At 41.3% G+C, this 16499-nt stretch overlaps 1 protein-coding gene across 1 annotated transcript in view; it reads right to left on the reverse strand.

The window, feature by feature from the left end:
- Positions 1-15975, reverse strand: part of ATP6V0D2 (ATPase H+ transporting V0 subunit d2) — a 109808-nt gene extending 93833 nt beyond the window's left edge. The window contains exons 1-2 of the mRNA XM_081013571.1: positions 15915-15975; positions 13542-13630 (exon numbers count right to left, since the gene is read on the reverse strand). The gene's annotated coding sequence lies outside the window, so the exon portion shown is untranslated. The remainder of the gene's footprint in view (positions 1-13541; positions 13631-15914) is intronic.
- Between the last annotated feature and the right edge of the window lie 524 nt (positions 15976-16499).

The following is a 16499-nucleotide window of genomic DNA, read 5'->3' on the forward strand; positions in this document are numbered from 1 at the left end:
TCTTTCTTCACATCACCTGCTCAGGCAGAGTTTGATCTTTAAACCACCACCTATGCACAAATTTGTAAATAACTGCATAACCATGCATTAGTGTAAAGGTAAAGGTAAAGGGACCCCTGACCATTAGGTCCAGTCGTGGCCGACTCTGGGGTTGCAGCGCTCATCTCGCTTTATTGGCCGAGGGAGCCGGCGTACAGCTTCCGGGTCATGTGGCTAGCATGACTAAGCCACTTCTGGCGAACCAGAGCAGCGCACGGAAACGCCGGTTACCTGCCCGCCGGAGCAGTACCTATTTATCTACTTGCACTTTGACGTGCTTTCGAACTGCTAGGTTGGCAGGAGCAGGGACCAAGCAACGGGAGCTCACCCCGTCCCGGGGATTCAAACCGTCGACCCTCTGATCAGCAAGTCCTAGGCTCTGTGGTTTAACCCAAAGCGCCACCCGCATCCCTGTGCATTAGTGTAAGCAAGCACTAATATTAGTAAATAGCAAGAATTTATGAAATCAGTACTATATATATTTTTTAAAGCAACAATCCTTCAGGTCCTCTTTCCAGGCTAAACGCAGCTATAGAATATGCTGCACCCCTAGAATGTCTCACTACCTGGAGGCGGGGTGTGATTGTAGGAACAGCATGGAAGATTTAGGTTAAAGAGAGAGGTATTTGAAGTCATAATTTTGGATGCAAAGAAATCAAGCCAAAATAGACTTATTAAAGTGGGGGGGGGGGGATTCTTGCGGTTGAAAGTGCCAGAAGATAAACAGATTGTTGTGTTTGTTATGAAAATTAGGCTCTTTACATTTCCCAAAAGAATAAAACTATACATGTTTTTCCTCAGGCAGTATTCTGAGATTTCAGAGCCACGTGAATAGCATGAGTGTGTCGGGGGGAGTTCTTCTTGTTTGTCACATAAGAAGCTTCTAGAATGGCTCACTTGAACAAGTTGCCAAATTGCTTATTCCCCTCCCTTCCCCCCAATATAAGGGTTCAGTACTATCATGCTGAAAAAAATTGCTGGGGAAAACATAAGGGAGAAAACTGGGTGCATTTCTATATTTTGCATAGAAAGAAATGGAGCCCTGGATTTGAGGTTTGTTACATCCTGCCCGTTTCTGTGGTTTCCTTAATGTGATGGCCTGTGGTTGATACAGATAAATGAACTCAGCTGAACTTTGTGGGTGCTGATTGATTTACATTAGCTCCTGCTTCCAGACAGGATGCATGTTCTCTCACTAGAAGCTGTTATCAGCTATCAGCAAATACTTTAAATTGCCCTTCGATAACCTACTGCTCTCTCTCAGTTACCATCAATTTTTTCCTGGTGCCTGAGAGTTCAATATTCTAGATTACATCCTTAGTGTTCTAATACTGACAAATTGCTTAAAGTGTAGCCGGATGAGATATTAGGATAAAAAGGAGGGCATGATCCATTCCTGTGGGGATGAAGATGCTTCACTGTAACTCCTCCACATCCTTCCATCTGTCTTCTCCTAACCCCGATTTATAATTGGTCCATTGCATGGAATCGGATTATATTCTCACTTCTCCTTCTACTAGAACACTTCACTCAGCCATTTCCAAATCATTCCAAAACTTTCTCAAATCATTCCCCTCTGGAATGGGTAAAATTGATGGTAACTGCAGCCAGACAGGTTATAGCGAGTAATTGGAAAAACGCAGAAGAGTTAGGGGTGAACCAATGGAGGAAAAAACTGAATAATATTATAATTTTAGAATATCCAACTGTGAAGATACACAGAGTGTCAGTGAGAAAGAGGAGTATTGGTTTGAGAAGATATTGAATTATTTGGGTCGGTTTGAACAATTTGGGGCAAGTAAAATGTTAAAAGTGAAATAAACCTTGTGGACGGAGGAGTGTTAATGTATATAAAATTGTACATATGGTTGATTTGAATATGTTATTATTGATTATGTATACCCAATGTACCAGCCACCTGGGGGGTTTCGCTGTTTGTGTTTTGGTTGTTGGTAAAAAAATAAAAATAAAAATCATTCCCTTCTTTTTTTTTTTTAAAGCAATTTATTGGATTTTACAATAGAAATAAACATAATAAACAATATAACATTTGTCTTAACATAGTTTCACATTTTCTTTGGACTTCCTCACATCTCCCGCTCCCACTTTCATCGTTATAACATTTTGTCAGCAATTTATCATCTTATTTAGATTCTTATATCCCTTCTATGTTTCATAATCTTATAGTTCTCGAAAGGGGTTAAATTTTCACAATCTTACTTATTTTCTTAAAAGTTTCTAAATTTAGTGGTGCTCAGTTATTTTGGTCTAGCATCTTATTTAGCATTCACTCAAATTACAATGTTTTTGTAAATAATTCTTAAATTTCTTCCAATCCTCCTCAATCCTCTCTTCTCCCAGGTCACGAATTCTGCCGGTCATTTCAGCCAGTTCCATGTAGTCTATCAGTTGCATCTGCCATTCTTCCAGTGTGGGTAGTTCTTGAGTTTTCCAATGTTTTGCGAGAAGTATCCTTGCTGCTGTTGTTGCATACATAAAAAATGTCTGGTCCTTCTTTGCCACCCCTTGGCCGACTATACCCAAAAGGAAAGCCTCTGGTTTCTTAGTGAAGGTATATTTAAATACCTTTTTCAATTCATTATAAATCATTTCCCAGAACGCCTTCACTTTAGGGCAAGTCCACCAGAGGTGGAAGAACGTTCCCTCACACTCTTTACACTTCCAACACTTATTATCAGACAGGTGGTAAATTTTTGCAAGTTTGACTGGGGTCATATACCATCTATAAATCATTTTCATTACATTTTCTTTCAAAGCGTTACATGCAGTAAATTTCAATCCATTACTCCACAACCTTTCCCAGTCCTCAAACATGATATTATACCCAATGTCCTGTGCCCACCTTATCATAGCTGATTTAACCGTTTCATCTTGTGTATTCCATTTCAACAGCAAGTTATACATCCTTGAAAGTACCTTGATCTTTGGTTCTAACAATTCTGTTTCTAGTTTCGATTTCTCCACCTGGAACCCTAGTTTCTTATCATTTTTAAAAACTTCTTTAATCTGAGCGTAATGTAACCAATCTCGCACTTTGTCTTTCATTTTCTCCAAACTCTGCAATTTCCAATTGTCTCCATCCTTTTCTAGTATTTCCCAATATTTTGGCCATTTAGCCTCCATATTGGGTCTTTTTCGGGCCTTAGCTTCCAAAGGTGAAAGCCACCTTGGTGTTTTATTTTCCAGCAAGTCTTTATATTTTGTCCAGACATTAAACAGTGATTTTCTGACAATATGGTTCTTAAAGGCCTTATTTGCTTTAACCTTGTCATACCATAAATATGCATGCCATCCAAAAGCATTGTTAAACCCTTCCAGATCTAACACATCAGTGTCTTCAAGAAGTAGCCAGTCTTTTAGCCAGCAGAACGCTGCGGCTTCATAATACAACTTTAGGTCTGGCAGGGCAAAGCCCCCTCTTTGTTTTGCGTCAGTTAGTATCTTAAACTTAATTCTGGGCTTTTTGCCCTGCCAGACAAACTTAGAAATATCTCTCTGCCACTTCTGAAAGCACTCCTTTTTGTCCAAAACCTGAAGTGTTTGAAATAAAAACAACATCCTAGGCAATACATTCATCTTGATAGCAGCAATTCGGCCTAACAAAGAAAGTTTCAATTTTGACCAACTATCTAGGTCTCTCTTAATTTCTGTCCAGCATTTTTCATAGTTGTCCTTAAATAAACTTAGATTTTTTGCTGTTATGTTTACCCCTAGGTATTTTACTTTCTTAACCACATTAAGTTCCGTCTCATTCTGAAACCGTTCTGACTCTGTATCAGTCAAATTTTTTCCCAAGACCTTAGTTTTCTGTTTATTTAATTTAAACCCAGCCACCCGACCAAAATCATTAATCAATTGTAATACTCTTTTCGTGCTAGGCTCTGGCTTCTGCAGAGTCAAAACCAGGTCATCTGCAAAAGCTTTTAATTTGTATTGTTTCTGTCCGACCTGAATTCCTTCCACCAACCGATCCCCTCTAATCATATTCAATAGCACTTCCAGAACCGAAATGAATAACAAAGGGGAGATAGGGCAACCTTGTCGTGTCCCTTTTTCAATTTTGAACTCTTCTGTAACCACATTATTAACTATCAATTTAGCTTTCTGTTCTGAATATATCGCCTCAATCCCATTCTCAAAACCCCGTCCCACTCCCATCTCTTTTAAATTTCCCATCATAAATTTCCAGGAGATATTGTCAAAGGCCTTCTCCGCGTCTATAAAAATTAAAACTGCTTTTGTATTTATATCTGTTTGCAAAAGTTCCAAAATGTCAATAATGTTCCTTGTATTAGCAAACAGATGTCTACCTGGGAGAAAGCCGGCCTGGTCCTTGTGAATTACTTCATTTAAAACTTTTTTAAATCTAGTTGCCAAAATGTCTGCAAATATTTTGTAATCCACATTCAAAAGGGAAATGGGACGATAGTTCTTAAGTTGTGTCTTTTCAGCTTCCGACTTTGGTATTAATGTGATAAACGCTTCCTTCCACGACTCCGGTGCCCTCTTCCCCTCCATAATTTCATTGCTGACCTCCATCAAAGGTTGTATCAAATAGTCTTTTAAAGTCTTATAGTACTTGGAGGTCAGCCCATCTGGCCCTGGAGATTTGCCAAGTTGCATGTTCTGAATGGCTTGTTCAATCTCCTGTCGTGTTATTTTAGAATTCAGGATTGTCCTATTTTCTTGTGACAATTTAGATAGTCCATTTTTTGCCAAAAATTGTTTAATCTCAACATCGTCTTGCGGCCCTTGGGTATATAGTTTTTTGAAGTATCTCTGGAAACACTTTCTAATGTCCACTGGATTCTGAATGTTTTTTCCATCAACCTCTAAGTTTGTAACCGTATTTAATCTTTGTCTTCTCTTCAACTGCCAAGCTAGCAGTTTTCCACATTTATTCGCCGACTCAAACGTTTTTTGTTTCATTAATTTAACCTTCCATTCAATTTCCTGATTTATCAATTTAGAATATTGTGTTTGATAAAGTTTAATTTCTCTCAGAGTTGGCTGTGACTTCGGATTCACTCTTAATTTCTTCTCTAATTCTTTTATTTTATCCAAGATCTTATCTTTTTTCTCATTTTGTGTTCTTTTCTTTACTGCATTCTGTTGTATCAAGAATCCCCTCATTACAGCTTTGCTTGCGTCCCAGACGATTCTTTTTTCCACCGTAGTATTCATATTTATCTCAAAGTAATCCTTCAAAACTTTTTGGGCCTTCTTGGTAATTTCCTGATCTCTGAACAAATTGTCATTCATCTTCCATCTAAAGGATCCAGTTGGTAGTAGTGTCATATCCATCTTTACTGCATTATGGTCGGAACAGGTCTTTGGGCAGATTTCCACTTTTCTGACCTTAGGTGCCAGGCCTCTAGAAATCCATATTTGGTCGATTCTTGTCCAGGTCAGTTGGGCTTCAGAAAAGAATGTTCCCTCTCTTCCTAGTGGGTTCTTTGTCCTCCAAATGTCAATCAAATCCATATTGTCAGTCATTTCAAAAAAGGTTTTAGGTAGTCTGCCGTCTTTTGTAACATTTTGACTTTGTGACTTGTCCATGTTAGTTGATACGACCCCATTCATATCTCCCATCATTATGATGTTGTTGTAGTCCAGATAGTCCAGCATTGTCTCCTGCAACTTCTTGTAAAATTCCGATTTCCCTTCATTTGGTGCATAGATTCCTAATATCAACAGTTTCTCTCCTTGATATTGTATCTCAATAGCCAAGATTCTTCCATGTTCATCTTTAAATAAGAATTTAGGTGACAGGCTCTCTTTTGCATATATCACCACGCCTCTCTTCTTAACTTTGTCCGACGATACAAATTCCTGGCCCAATCTTTTATTTATTAACACTTTTCTGTGGAGCCTCGTCACATGTGTTTCTTGTAGACAGATAATGTCCAATTGTTCTTTTTTTAATATGTGAAATATTTTCTTCCTTTTTTCCGGAATGTTACAACCATTAATATTCCAACTCAGCAATTGCAGAGACATCCTGGATTAATCTGGTTATTTCTCCAGGGGTGGTATCTTCTCTGAATCTTCAGGTTCCCCAGGTGCTGGTGTTGATGCTGGCGTTGCCCCAGGCCCAGAGGGTAATTCAATTCCTTTTTGAAGGTCCTCTCCGTATGTAACCAAAAATTTGTCTCTCTCTTCCAATGTTCTAATTTTAACCTTTCTCCCTCTAAAGGTAAAAGATATTCCTTGGGGGAATTCCCACCTAAATGGAATTGCATTGCTCCTTAGTAGTTTAGCAAGTTCAGAATAGGCGGCTCTAAGATCCAGCAGTTGTCTTGGAATATCTTTATAAATTTCAATTCTTCTATCCAGAACCTCCAGTGACTTTCCGTAATGTAGGCCCAAAATCTTATCCCTTTCCTCCTTTGATCTCAATGTTATCAAACAGTCTCTGGGCCTCTCCTTCTTTATGAATCTTCCAAGTCTGAAAGCTGACACAATTTTAAAATCCTTTTCTTCCAAATTCCAGAACTTGGAGAATTCTTTGGTCAAAAACTCAGTTAGATTTCCTTCTTCTGCCTCTTGTAATGATCTAATCCTCAAATTATTCTCACGATTTCGCAGTTCTATCATAGAAAGATAAATCTGATGTTCCCCAACTTGTTTAGTGAGTGGTCTTACCTCTTGCTCTAAATTTTCCAATTTTTGTCTGGTATCCTCAGCCAATTTCCGATTTTCTGCTGAGGCCTCCGTTAACTGTCCAATTGCTTGTGTATTCTGTACCACTTGTATGGTTAATTTATTTAAACATTCTGTATTTTTGTCAATCTTTGCTGATTGCACATCTACTTTCTTGTCCAAAGCTTCCAATTTTTCAAAGATTTTGTCTAGAACAGAAACAGATGCTCCTGAGGCCATATCTTCCAATTGTAACTGCTCTGCTTCACCCTCTCCCTCTTTTGCCTGTGACAAGGCAACTTCTTCAACTTCTACTTCTGAGGGCAAAGTAGGTACAGATGATCTACGTGTCTGCGAGGCTGAGGTTAGAGTTGTTAAAGTTGTTTGTCTAACTCTCCCTCTTTTTCTTGTGCCACTCATTCCAACGTTATCTATCAGTCAAGGTCACACTGAGTTATTCCCATGGGAATTGAAAGGCCCAGAGCAAGCAAACAATAAGGGAATCGAAAGTAAATGTACATGTAAAGTCACTGTTTTAATCCAATCCTCTAGAGGGAGCTTAAAATGTCTTTCAGAGTCTAATTTAATATCCAAGAACCTTCAGATACAAATGTTTAACAGAGTTTATAAATGGTCACTTTGTTACAGACAGTGCTTATTTGTCTCCAAAAAGAATGTTTCAAATTTAAAAGGTCTCAGTACCCTCAGATTGTTGCAAGTTCCAATATACAGTATCCAAATCTGCAGTACTGACAGCTCAATCTCTCAATGCTCAGGCAGCTCCGGACTCTGGGTTTCACCTTCTAATTTGTAATCCAATAAAAGGAGGAAAGTCAAGTGCAAGTAATATTTCCAAATCTTTGACTTAAAGTCTTTACTTTAAGTTGCAAGTTCAGTAGATGCTTAGATCTGTAAAGCTTAAAATCTCTTTCTTTCAGCCTCCACTCCTCCAAACTAGTTGCTTTTTTCAAGTTCAATGGCTGCGGAAGACGGACTTCCTGTTTCCACGTCTCTCCGCTTTCGGCCAAGTTCAAACAAATTAAGATTTTTCATTTAAGGTCTCTAATTTCAAGTGATTCAGTCTTTACTCACAAATAAGTTGCTTTTCATCCAAATCCAAATTTGACAGGAAAAGGGATCAGCGCTCACCGACAGCAGCAGCGCGGCTTCGCTCCACAGGCTGTGAAACGGCTCTCAGCGCCGCAACCCCCCTCCACGGTCCGGAGCCCCTTACGGGGTTCCTTTCACGTTTGGAGGGTCGCTCAGGGCGCCCACCGAGCCTCAAGACCCCAGGCTCTTGCTGCCTGGGGTTTTCCGAAGTGGGTCTCCGCTTCGCCGTAGCGGACGACCCGTTGTCTGCGGAGCCTCCTCTCCCGTTCAGAAGAGGACCGCCATTGCCATTCGCGCCGCCCCCGGAAGTCCTAAAAATCATTCCCTTCTGGGCAACCTGCCAAGGGACATATGCCAGTGGAGAGTAGGGCCAGAGGCAAAAGAGGGGGAACCAACAGATATTTCTACATCCCCTGATTCTATATCCCCTTCTATCCTCCATCCAGGAGCAAGCAAAGCAAAAGGCATCAAGGGCACATTCTAGCCAGCTGAAACAGTCAAGGAGGGTGTAAAGTAGGGCAGGGAAGGGGTGTGACTGAGGAGGCAGCCACAGCACCCTCCCTCTCCCTCTTGGTCAGTCCAAGGGTGGGGTGGGCACAGGTGTTCCTTTGCCAACCATAAGGAAAAGGAGGCGCCACCGATCTCATCCCTGGCTTGGGTGTGGCTTCCCTCCCTGTGGCTCCAGCCTCAATGAGGGAGCCTATAATGAGGGCACTTGGTTTTACACCCCCTCAAAAAAATGTGCCCCTGCAGCCACACACACACACACCATGCTATGCCACTGCCATCAAGGATCACTTTTTTTAAAATCTCAATTATTTATAGAAATGTTTATAGGATAACAAAAACACACCTTTAAAAAAGGCTTTGCTCAAGTTTTGCTGCTAGAAACAGTGCTTTTCTTGAAATAAATTCAGGAGGGGGGTGTATATGTCATTTGGAGACATTTCCTAGAGCGAGATGAAAAAGATAGCAACTGACAACAGTGCTACGAGGAATTTGCACCGAAGAAGTGTGGTGGTGACACAGTTCTTGACATAATGAGGCCAAATGCCTTATCTGGCTCTTCTGCAAGAATCCCGTATCATTCCCTTCTAGAGTCTGATCAGGAGTGACTAGACATTACAGTGGTACCTTGGTTGTTGAACGGCTTGGCTACCAAACAAATTGGTTCCCGAACACCGCAAACCCGGAAGTAAGTGTTCGGTTTGCGAATGTTTTTTGGAAGCCGAACTTTCGACACGGCTTCCGATTGAGTGCAGGAAGCTCCTGCAGCCAATTGGAAGCTGTGCCTTGGTTTTCGAACTGTTCTAGGAGTCAAACGGAATGAATTCAGTTCGACAACCAAGGTACCACTGTACTTGTTTGACTTCATACAAGTCAAGGTGTCATCATCTGGACCCACCCTTGCTTTACTGGCCTGCTAATAGATCCATCCATCCACCTTATCCCATCTGTTATGTTTTGCTCTGCAACACCATTCTTTTATCCAGCTCAAGACCATGCAGGGCAGTTCCTACATAAGCAACTTTCCATGTTTTCAAAGTGTTTCTCAACCATAACTTTGGCTTTAGCGCTAGGCTCCTTCAAAGCTTCTTTTTAATTAGGGGAGAGAGATCTGGAAGGAGAGGGTGTGATGGGGAAAGACATGGGACTGTTCGTTCCTTTTCATTAAAAAACGGCAGAGCAATAAGGAAGTAGGAGGAAAGGTCTGCACTAATACCCAAAATATTTTCTTAAGTACATGCAGATGAAACAGTAGATCAGTGGGTTGGCAAACATTCTGGACCCATGAGCAGATTTGCAAACCAGAGAAACTGTTGTGGGCACCACAGTACACAACTCAACCAAGCAGACGTCGCAACCCATTCTAGTGATTGCAGCGGAATACTTATTTTGAGCTTACTTTCAGCGGCAGCGGAGAGGGAAGGAACCCTGGGGGTGCCAGGGGACACCTCTTTGGAGCAAGCACACCTACAGAATGTACATGGGTAACCCTCTGAAGTAGATTAACTGCTTAATAACTCCTATTGCTCTTTCTTTCTGTGCATTAAAAATCTTCAGCAGTATATTAGCAGTTGTCAAGGCGGGGGGGGGGGGGGAGGAGAAAAGAAAGAAGGTGGCATTGCTACAACCAGAAAAATATTACTTATTGATTGCATCAGAATGCTTTCCTTTGTCCAAAGAACTGACGTAAAGGTGCATAGGCTGTCCCCATTTTACCCTCACAACAATCCTGTGAGCTAGGATTAGTCTGGGAGAAAGTGCCTTGTTCAAGGCAAATAGGTAAAAATATTGCTAGGTAGGGATTTTGAATAGTTAGGACTCAGCTAGATTGGTAAAGAAAAAGTGTTCTATATGCATTGTATATGCAGTATAACACTGTGACACCAGATGGTGCTATGGAGTCCTGTCTTTCCCTACCAGATTTCCCTGTATGAGTTTGCAACGCGTTTAACTGAATCGCTTCTTTGATGTGTCTAGATCCAGCCCAAGTCTTCAGCCAATATTCTATTCACTGAACATGTGGATCTGTTTTATACCATGTTAAGACATTGTTCCATGTGGCCTAGTAAGATCTACTCTGACCAGCAGTTCTCCAGCAACCCAGGCATAGGTCTTTCCTATCATCTCATACAGCTGAGTCACCAGGAATTGACTCAGGACTTCCTACATTCAATACATAAGCAATGAATGAGCTATGTCTCCAATTTCAGTTCTTGTACAGTACATAGAAGGGAGATACTCAACCAAACACACGGATGAAAAATCCCTCTGAAGTGCAAAGCCAATCAGCGCACATGCTACCTCAGCAAGGATCATGCTACTCTGCCTGGTTGCTAAGCAACACCTCCACCCATCCCACTCTTGGCTGATTAACTTTAACGCTAACATAGTTAACTCTTACATTTCACACAAAACGATCTCTGCTGTTGCACTTCCAACAGCTGGAACACAACTCCCGTCAACCCCCGCCAGCATATCTGAGGGTTAAAGGGTGATGGGATTTGTACTACAGCAACATCTGGAAGGTTACGAGTTCCTCACCCACACTTTAAGGTTATGACCTTAACTGAGCTCAGCTACAACCCGTAGATAATAATCTCTATAATAAGCTGCCGACAAAATGATGCAAGCTGTTCACTATAAAAGTTGCCAGAAAAAAATGAATACTGTTTACGAGGAAATAGAAATACAGAGAAAATAGAAATACAGGAAATAGCTGACATGGGGACTGTTTCTAAGCAAAGCTGTTTCTAAGCAAAGTGTTTTCTTAAGGCAGTAGTAGTGACAATTCCTGGAATAATTCAGTTTTTTAGAAAAACATGGGAAAGAAGTGCATGTTAAAAGAGTCCTGAAAGTGATGATTACTAGGTAGTATCATCTATTCAACCAATTTTCCACAGTGTCCATGAAACTTAGTAAGTTGGCTATCCATAACACCCTTCCTGGGGAAGAGGGAGGAGAGTTTTATTGTGCATCATGCCAAGATTAAAGGGTGTGGCAAAATGTGACTCCTGTCTTGGCAGGCCATGGCAGAGGGTGAATACAGACAACCATTACCCAACTGGCAACTTTCCATCAGGTATGCATCTGTCAATTTCTGCCAAGTGTTGAGAAAATGCTGATCGTGGTAAAATTTATTATGGCTCTGCTTCCCCAGATTTATGATTGGGAACAGATATCTAATAAAATTATCCTGAGCCCTTTGTGCGTGTAAGCACTTGAGAAACTAGGAATATGAACATCTTGAACCTTTAACAGTTTAAATCCTCTTAGGTCACAACTACTACTCACTACCTGGGTTTTATTCCAAATGGCCTTCCTTTGATTTTCCCTTTCCTTTCCTCTCCTCCCAAATATGCCTTTTCATTACTTTTAAGTGATTGCAAGCATTTGAGTGTAACCTGTTTTCATTTTTCGTTTCTGTACAGTGCCTAATAATTCCAGTCACTTTCTAAATGCAAGCATGCGTGCTGCTGCCAAGAAATAGGGAGAGTTTCACTACACATCTTACTACAGAGAGGGCTGGTGCCCGGCTTGAATGAACTCTTGGCATAGTTCCACCAATGCCACGAAACCATAAGGCAGCAGGCAGGTCTCCCCTTTGCTTCAAGACCTGAGCTCCAGCTCCATTGTTGTCAAGCTAAAAGAAGGGTTAAATCTGGTCTACGCTTCATTGGAAGCAATTGCAGCTAGCCCGTGTAATAAACCTGTCTCTTCTGGTGATTAAATGTGTGGTGCAGTCCTCTTTATTACATACTTCAAAGCATTCAAGGATGCAATTATACTGGGACAGCGTGGCACTCGGATTTTTAAAGGAAAGAAATGGCATCGTATTTCAACAAACTTACACTACCCGAAGTCTGATGGTTTGCTTCAGGCCAATGGACACTGATACCCAGAGTTCCCCTGCATCAAAGGGCTCCATTAATTTAATTAGACAAAGCAGATCAGCATGCAAGTTGCATGCACATAGAACCCATGCACTTTCCATTGAAGCAAATAGGGCAGACCATGCAACCCTAGAGTGGCCTGGTGCAGACAGGACACTAAATCAGAGATAGGGCACCTATGGCCCTCTAGATGTTGCTGGACTCCAACGGCTGTCAGCCCCAGCTAGCAGGGCCAATGATCAGGGAAGATGGGAGCTGTAGTCCCAACAACATGTGGAAGGCCACACATTCCCCACCCCTGCTCAAAACTAAAGCTGAGTGTTGCAAGCATGAGCCTGCGCTCCTTCGATGCTGCCATGAGAAGATCAGATATATCTGCTTTTGTTTCCAGAGTTTGTCATTTTATCTGAACTGGGACCCGGGGTTAGTTTTAAATAATTTATCAAAACAAGCCAGGTTCAAAACCAAGAGCTTGAAACTGGCTCATTTGGACAAGCTATAGTTAAAACTAACCACAACGGTCCCAGTTCAGATGAAACAATAAACAGTGGTTTGTTGGAAACAGAAGCAGGTCCTTTCAATATCTTCCTAGCAATTGTGCCCAGATGAGGGGTGGAGGGGGAAGCACATGAGTCTGAGGCTCATTCAGACAGCTTTAAATTGTGTTTTTAGTCTTACATCCAAATGCAGTCTGTGGAGTGACTGTAGCTATTCATTTATTTTTGGTTTTACTAAATAATGGGTTAACTTTTTGCAGACCAGCACTTCCAAAACATATAATTGTGATGAGGATGAGAGTGGAGCTAATTATTCTGATTTCAGCCTAATGTATGGGTCTCTTCACCTAACCAATGAAAGACCAGAGGCAAAAAATAAAAATATAAATTAGATCCTACGATCTTGCACACATGCAATTATAAAACACACAACATTGGGGAAGATTATTCTCAAACATTCTCTGCAATTCTTTGAATAGAATTTCTGGGTTTATTGGGTAGGGAGGGCAGAAATGGATAGTATTGTGTACAGTTGAGGCAGGTCACTGGTTCACACAAAAAACAAGGACATCTTTAAGCAGTGGAGGCAGTGGGTGTTGCACATTCAGCTTTGGGTATCATTTCCCCTATGTGGGTCTTCTGGTTCAAAAAAGCAGACCCATGGCCATCTTCTGCTAGAGGGCTATAAATGAACAGGGCTGGTTTGTACAAGTTCTAAAATTCTCCATTGTCAGGTCACCTACTGGCATGAAAAACTACCATTAGTCTATAGCAGCGCAAAACCAAAGGTTTTGAGGCATTCAGAGATAAATCATATTCAACACTCATAGCCAACCTGTGATTATTTGCTAGGCAATGCTGTACAGAAAGGTGTGTGCTTCTGAATCTCTTGATGGTCACACAGCTGTTAAAAGAACAGGATTCCTGCCAAGAAAAAAAAAATGGCAATATTAACCCTAAACCAGGCCCTCCAAGTGTCCCTATTTTCCAAGGACATCCCTGGTTTAGAGAAGCCATCCTGGTTTCTGATTTGATCCAAGAATGTCCCACTTTTCCTTAGGATGTCCCTATTTTCATTGGAGAAATGTTGGAGGGTATGATAGGCTGTCCATGTTTTCATTGGAGAAATGTTGGACCGTATGGAGTTATCTGACCCCTAAGCCATTTGAATGCAATCCTGTATAGGGAAGGTTTTTTTTTACTTTTAATGTTTTATTATGTTTTTTATATATGTTGGAAGCTGCCCATAGTTGCTGGGGCAACCCAGTAAGATGTGTGGGGTATAAATAGTAAAATTATCATTATGGAATGGGACATCCCTATTTTCATTGGAGAAATGTTGGACATTTTTTTTATTGCTGACCTTCACCTGATTCTGGCTCCTTACAATATTATCTCATTTGCTCCCTGGAAGGAGGTAACCCCTTTTAAAAAATTTTGTAAAAAAATTATCTTTTTTTCCAATTGCTTACTTTGCCAAGTGACCTACCTCAACCAACTTAAGTCAACATTGGGCCCTTTGTGAGCCTTTTGTTAACCAGAAGATTACCCATTCTCCTGTGTACTAATATCCCCCCCACAAGCCCAGTGCTTTTTCCTAGTTTGTTTTATCTCTGATTTTTAAACTGAGTATAAGGAGATGGGAAAGGGTTTGTTTTCCTTTTCTGGTTGGTACTTTAATTATAGATAAGTACAGTGCTTTTTAAAAAATCTGGCTGTATTTTCAAAAACCAGCAATAAACAACAGAGTAGGCCACCTAGAATGAAAAGACACTGAGCTAGCAGGAGGGGATATATACTGAAATTCCCTCCACTGCTTTCAGAACCTCTGAAATTCAGACTTAGACACTTAGGCCTTGGTTGTTATCTTTTTTAAAGTCATGCGCTTTACGGTTTGTGTTGAATGTGGATGTTTTCCTGTTAACCTATTGAGTTCGTACGTTTCTTCTCGTTGATCTGATGTGGGTGCCCTTTGAAACAAAAGCCAAATTAGTCCCATTTTGCCTCTTGCTTTGCAAGCTTCAGCACGGTGATAAGGAAAAGTCTTTGCATGACGCAGCACTAATCCATGAGTCACAAGAAAAGTTCTCTGCAAACACTATGGATAGTGCTGTAGCTCAGTGGTACAGCCTCTGCTTTGCGTGCAAAAGGTCTCAACATCTTGAGGTAGGGCTGAGAAAGAATCCCTGCCTGAAACCTGTTATCAGCAGAGTCATTACTGAGCTGCGCACACCTTTCTGTGTTCTGCTGGGAGACCAATATTATTAAAGTGGGACTTACAACAAATGTTTCAATCTGGAGTGCTCTAGTTCAGGGTTCCAGGATATGGCAGGTTTACAAAATATCCAGGTTTACAGGATATAGCAGGGGTTGGGAGCTTTTGGGTGTAAGTGTTAACTTTATACAGTACAGTGGTACCTCAGGTTACAAACACTTTGGGTTACAGACTCCGCTAACCCAGAAGTAGTACCTCGGTTTAAGAACTTTACCTCAGGATGAGAACAGAAATTGTGCGGTGGTGGCAGCGGGAGGCCCCATTAGCTAAAGTGATATCTCTGATTAAGAACTGTTTCAGGTTAAGAACGGACCTCTGGAATGAATTAAGTTCGTAACCAGAGGTACCACTGTAATCTCGTTTCCACACACACTCACCCGCCTCTCTCTAGCTTCCATCCAGGTGAGCAAGAGGCACGATCAGAGTCCAAGGACACATTCCAGCCAGGCGAAAACACTTGGAGGTGCAAGGAAGGGGGTGGCTTGGAGGGAGGAGTTGTGGCCTGGGGAGAGTTCCAAGGACCAGAGAGACCTGGATAGTTGCATTGGGTCCCTGGGATATAGAATGAATTCCCATCATACGGTGAGTATCTGTACGGAAATGTAGCCATACAGGTGAGTTGTACCAGAATGTGTGGGTGTAACCCCACAACTTCCCAAGTTGCCAGCTAGCTTTGCTCTAGCTTTGCTCTTCCCCTAATTTAAAGTATTTGTATATGAAATGATAATCCCAAATGTGCTTACAGAATTCAGAATAAAATTAAAAATTCAGTAATAAGACAATTTCACTGAAAGAAAAACTACAAGAATGAAGGCAGTCCAAATAAAACCAGATGATGCAGACCATAAATTAGCAACCAGGAACCTGCTACTAAAATTCTGGATAATAGAAAGATATTGACCTATATGAGAAAAGCACTTATATTAGTCAAACCTGCTGGGGGTGGGCATTCCATAACCAAGAAGCCATTCTTGAAGAGGCCTCTTCCTCTGCCACTAAATGCATTAGAACTTCTCAAAGAAGTTCTAAATTCTGAGCAGTTCTTTAAATTCTGAGCAGGTTCCTATACAGTGGTACCTCGGGTTACAGATGCTTCAGGTTACATAAGCTTCAGGTTACAGACTCTGCTAACTCAGAAATAGTACTTCGGGTTAAGAACTTTGCTTCAGGATGAGAACAGAAATTGTGCTCCGGTGGCGCGGTGGCAGCAGGAGGCCCCATTAGCTAAAGTGGTGCCTCAGGTTAAGAACAGTTTCAGGTTAAGAACGGACCTCTGGAATGAATTAAGTACTTAACCCGAGGTACCACTGTAGTTGAAAACACTTTCAAGAGCCCCCTTGGCTCAAGGAACTCTGTTAATCCTTGTTTCCTCCCTCTGGCCATCCACTGGTCCTTTCACCTAATTTGCACTGTTTAGATGCCCCCTGCCTCTTTACCTATTTTCCATTCAGCCCCATCCCCAAAGCCATGATAGCTAGATTCCCACCAAACACAGGGATGTGTGAGTGAGTCCTTTTA

This window comes from Podarcis pityusensis, assembly GCF_964106645.2.
Source record: "Podarcis pityusensis genome assembly, chromosome: 7".
NCBI lineage: Eukaryota > Metazoa > Chordata > Lepidosauria > Squamata > Lacertidae > Podarcis > Podarcis pityusensis.